The sequence below is a fragment of the Chenopodium quinoa genome, unplaced genomic scaffold (genome assembly GCF_001683475.1).
Source record: "Chenopodium quinoa cultivar QQ74 unplaced genomic scaffold, ASM168347v1, whole genome shotgun sequence".
Classification (NCBI taxonomy): Eukaryota; Viridiplantae; Streptophyta; class Magnoliopsida; order Caryophyllales; family Amaranthaceae; genus Chenopodium; species Chenopodium quinoa.
In genome coordinates, this window is record NW_018742763.1 from 6819450 (window position 1) to 6825185 (window position 5736).

The 5736-nt window shown below is 36.6% G+C and overlaps 1 long non-coding RNA gene across 1 annotated transcript; it reads right to left on the reverse strand.

The window, feature by feature from the left end:
- Nucleotides 1–325: 325 nt before the first annotated feature.
- On the reverse strand, nucleotides 326–4453 carry LOC110724368. The gene is made up of 4 exons (XR_002511959.1): nucleotides 4224–4453; nucleotides 2162–2203; nucleotides 1907–2073; nucleotides 326–626 (listed from the first exon to the last, which is right to left on the reverse strand). It is a non-coding gene; the product is annotated as an uncharacterized LOC110724368 (long non-coding RNA).
- Nucleotides 4454–5736: the final 1283 nt, after the last annotated feature.

Below are 5736 nucleotides of genomic sequence, written 5' to 3' on the forward strand. Positions count from 1 at the left end.
CTAGTGACACTAGGCGAAAATACGAATTCCCCACCGGTTCAAACCCCCCTTTTCGCACCGGTTTTGAACTGGGCCAGATTTGGGGGGGGGGGCTAAAACCCCATAGATTTCGCACCGGTTCTAGGTGCGAACCGATGCAAAAAACCACACTTTTCGCACCGGTTTTGACTTAAAACCGGTGCTAAAAGTCCCCAAAATTATTTTTAAAAAAACTTTTAGCACCGGTTCTTTCAAAAACCGGTGCCAAAAATGCCCAAGAAAAACAAAAAAAAAAATTATTTTTTTGCATTTTTTTCACTTAAATTATACCAAATACCTATATATATAATCATAATATACTAAAACACATATATTTTCTTCAATAACTTGTAATATTACACTTTAAAAAACTGAAGAAAAAAAAATACAGAATCAAGGTCTGGAGAAATTGTTGCTTGCTAATGCTTTCTGTTTCTGGCTGCTTAGGTCTGGTTCAGGCTACTAGTTCTGTTTCCTGCTCTTTCAGCTGCTGTTTGGTTTATGGCCTGGTTTTGCAAATCCTATTGGCTATCTACTGGCTGTTAGCTGTTGTCTGGTGGTGCTGTGCCTGCCTGGTGCTGGCTGTTGCTGCTGTTTTACCTGTCAAACTGAGTTATAGAAACGAAATTGTAAAAAAAATTATAAGTTGTCACGTTTCATGTCCTTAATAATATAACCTATCATCATCTTCTTCATCAATCATCCTTTCTAACAAAACTACAGTAACAATAGCTAAAACCTGCACATAATTAAAACAACAGATACAACAGATCCAATGCAAGATAGAACTAGGCATGAGGTTGATCAAATAAGTATCAGCCAATAGATAATCACCCTAAAATCTAATTGGTAAACTAGCATGAAATCTAATAGCTCAAGCAGTCTCAAGGAGATGCTTATGTTTCCTTTCAATTCCATTGTCAGTACATTTATGGTATAGCTTGTAGCATGTATACCCTATAATATCTCTGGCCAACAAGTTCCATAAAGAAGTTATAGTGACAAAGTAATTGGTTCGGTTTCTTGTTTAGAATTAATTTAATTTGAATACGTGTGTGTTTTTCGCATGCCCATATCTCCCTCCTCCATCTACCACAACCTTTGTTCATCATCACTCATTTCTCCAAAAACTTTAAAAATTGGACTTTTTATTCAAATTCAAGCTAAACATGTATAACAAGACACTTTTTTTTCCTCATGCTATGTGAGCTGGTATTAGTCGTATATTAAGATAATTGAAAGATCTTTATGAGTCATTGGAGAGTTTGGAGGAATGATGTTAACTTGGAGCAATGATGTTGGTTCTGCTGATACATTTAAACTGTTGGGTTTGTTATATCTAGATAACCTGTTAACTATCTTTAAGCGCTGGTATACCACTACCACTCTATATCAACCAAACTAATCTCTAATATAATCCTAAACTAAATAAAGGACAGACAGCAGTACCAAATACACCAAGGAAAGCATACAACTCTGCTCACAAGGGAAAGATCATGTTTTTTGGGCATACACATGCATATGAAAACAAGGAAACTACTAATATCAGAAGATCCTTTGAGGTAGATTATCAATTCATTTAAGCTTTTATATGAAGCATCATTTGACTAGGTTGAGCAATATCTATGAAATGCTTACTAATATCAAACAGAGAAGTATAATCCAGAATTTAGGAATCTCTTCTTGCAAATGAAATCTCCTCATAGTATATAAGATAAAACATCTCAATATATGGCATGTGCACACTGTCATTAAGTAAACCGAAACCTTCAAACCTAATTTTATTTTACAAGCAAAGAAAAATAACTCTCCAAGTTAACATATACCATAAAACATATAAAATGGTCTGTAACAAACTAATCATATCCAATTAGTAATGTCAACTTACCACAAACATTGATATTTGTGTAGAAGAGCCATCAGCCCCTTCAGTAAAGATCAAGACTTCGGTTAGTTTGCTGCTTATTTTCCTTTACTAGCCAAGGTTGATTTCTTTCTAGATATAACCTCAGCAGCCTAGCTTTTTCCTAATTCAGTTTGAAACTTTCCTGAAAACTGTATAAAGTAACATTGGATATTAGCTATATGAGGTATGGAGCAAAAGGTTAGAGTACAACATTTCATGACAGAAAGCCGGGCTCACCAGCTGTTGACAGGTTGAACTCGTCAAGAACCATCCCATGCTCTGTCAAATAAATAAGAAAGCAAATATCAGACCTAAAAACTTCAATGTCAGTATGATGAGCTTAAGGTATGGACTTAATTGATGAGCTCAAGGTATGGAATTGGATCTTATATACACACCATTAACTTCTGGAAGCTGCTATCTGCTAGCTTTTAAAGAATGTTTCACCAGTTCAAATCATACCAACAATCACATTTTCAGCTTTGAATATGGGACTCTAGAAACACTAAAAAAGGGTCTCGACAAACTTTTACTTATTATGCACAATTACAGAAAAAATTAAACACAGACTAACATAAGGACTCAATTCTTGGTCATTTATACATGACTAAAAGGGTGACTCCTGTCAAACCAACAATGACATATGAAACATAAGTTGTAAGCTCAAACATAGTGTAAAATGTCAATACAAGACTGATCATCATACGTCTAGTAGCTAAGTCTGTGAGCTAGTGATCACTAAAACCAGATTGGGAGCATTATATTTTTTGGAAAGGTAAAATTCACACATAATCAACCCAGCTGACTCAATTAACCCTTTATATCTAAACTAGGTAAGTCTCAAACCCATCACAACCACTTCCGCATCCGGGAACCACTAGCTCAAGCCACTGCCAGTCATCACACTATGATTGAGAATTGCATCATTTGCAGGAAATTGAGTCACATTAGTAGCTACTTTTTTAGGAAAACCAGAACCTAAACCACTTCCTTGTGGTCCAGTCCACCGGTGTGGATATCTAATGATTTTAAAACATTGATCCTTAGTATGGCCTCTTCTCTTGCAATATTCACAAATTGCATCACATTTCAGTTTCTTGAAATCCTTCCTCTACGATAGATATATTAGTCAATTTTTGCTATTTTTAGTTCTATTTGTTGCAAGGTATAGCATGTCTTATTGAGGTTTGGCTAACGATGATCTATAACGGTAAACCTACAAAAAATTAGCTTTAATGATTTAGTAGGCTGTAAGGAAACGCACAAAATAACAGAGCTGAACTAAAAAAATGGGTTGCAGTCATTGCAGATTTTAGAATTCCAGACAGTGTAAACTACAAAGAATACAATCCAACTGCAGCAGGCCACAAAACATAACATGCTAAGGATTGTTGGTTGATGTTAGCAGATCCCATTAAAACATACTCATCATCAACAATCATTCCCTTTGCATGTAAATAGATCATAAATCTGCGGTACTTGTATGAATCTGAAATCTGATAGAATCATGTTGTCAGGGAACACATATTCAGCTTCATTTAATTTAAAAAACTATCAATATATCACCTATCTAATGATCAACTTAAAAATTGAAACAAAAACAGACGAAAGTCCTAACAATTTCAAGCATAACAACGAGCAAAAACGCAGATTGATTACTAAATTAAGCATCACCAAATTAAAGTTTACTAAACCGAACACAAAAATCTAGCAGTGTAATAATCTCACCCATAAACTGAAATACAAACCCAAAAATCTCAACGAAACACGAAAATCTATAAATCTGACAATTTAATAACACAACATCACCAGCAGATAAAATTTCATTACTATTCAACCAAAAACAGAGAAATCTTCAAAACTTAAAACTTAAAACTCAAAAAAGCACATATTTTTATGGTTATTTGTTTCAATTATAAAATTATGCTCGAAAAATAACATATTTTAAGGGATGTTTGATTCAATTATCAAATTAGGGTCAAAAATTCAGAAGGAAATTTGATTCAAACATAAAAAAATAGGTGAGATTTCAAACCCTAAACTTACCGCATTGACAATTAAAATGAATCAGATAAAACATAAACCCTAGATTTGCGGTGCTGCATGTAATTGAGTGATTTGCGGTGCTGCATGTAATTGAGAAAGGAACATTTTCTATGAAGTAATATTGAATTAAAATAGAAAATCAAAAAACCCTTGGGTTCCGAAAACATGAAATTGTAAATTTGAGCAAAACAAAAACTCAAAAACCACAAAATAATGAAATTATTTAAAGAGAAAAGAAGAAAAAGGCACTAACCTTCAGGAAAAATCATTTCGGGAGGGGGAAACGACGAGAGGTGGGTTTGACCAGCTCCTTGCGCCACTACCGACGTTGCTAGGACCGACTGACGCGCCGACAACATGAAAGAGGAAGAAGAGAAAGAAGATAAGGAAGGAGCAGGAGCTCGTTGATTTTAGGGTTTGTTTAAGGAGAGAGGAGAGATAAACGGCGTTGAGGAAATAGAAAGAAAGAAGAGGGGAATGAAAGAGAAAGAAGGCTCAATGGCTATTTGTTTTTTTTTTTTTTTAAAATTTCGCACCGGTTTGAACCGGTTCTAATAACATCATTTCGCACCAGTTTGGTCTGAACCGGTGCGAAATCCCTTTCTCCCTTTTTTTTCTCTTTTTTACAAACTGGTGTGAAAAAGATGATTTCCCACCAGTTTATTAGGAACCGGTGCGAAAAGTATTTTCCCAAATCCCGCCCATTTCTTTTCCCACCGGTTTTCAAGAACCGATGCGAAAAGTGCGGTGCCTATTTCATTTTTTCTACTAGTGTGAGTCCCCTGCCTAAGGAGGTTCCCTACATGTACCTAGCCGTCTCAGATCACTCCCTTAGTGCTGTTCTCCTTGCTTAGAGAGACGGCAAGCAGCTCCCGGTGTATTTCATCATCCATATACTCAGAAATGCTGAGCTCCGGTACCCAATGATCGAAAAATTTAGGCTGGCTCTTTAAAAAGCAGTCAAGCGGTTGAAGCCCTACTTCTTGGCTCATCCGGTGATTGTCTATACTGATCAGCCACTTAAGCGTCCAATGACTACTATAGAGTCATCCGGTAGAAGAAGAATAAGGGGAAGAAGGGCTCCTCCTCTAATTCCAAGAAGAAGCGTGGTCCAAAGCCAAGAACTCGATTGAATGCAAGAATCGGCCAAGGTAAAGATGGTGATGTGGTGTCTGAAGTGAGCTGGTTGGATGCTGATGAGAATGAGAGGGGTAATATGAAGGGGATTTCGCCTGAGGAGAAGGAACTTCATGCAAGCCAATTCAACCAGTGGCTTCAGGTAATCCACCATAATTCCCCTGTTTTCAATGAAAATTTCAATGGAACAGTGAATTTTCGAACTCAAAACTCTTCTGAGCCTGTGAACCCGTCTCCTTTGATGATGATTAAGGATAGTAATGTGGGTATTAATATTGATAATCTTGGTCCGAATGTGGGTATGGCGTCGAATTCTCGAATTAACCCCCAATATTTTGAGACCCCTGTTTCTAGGGTTCCTGATGTTATTGGAAGCATGGGGTCTAGGAAATGGAAAGAATTGTTCAGTAACACAAAGGATGAGGGATGGGATTTATCAGTGCTGGAGAAGGTGCGAGGACATGATGATAGTCAGAATGTTGATAATGGTGGGAAGATGCAACTAACCCCTGATGATGTCAATCCAGAGATCGAGTTCTGGAACTCTGCTATAGTTTGTTATGCTTTGGGTGCAAGGGTTCCTTACTTTGTGATGAATGGATTTGTTAGACGAATTTGGGGGAGATTGG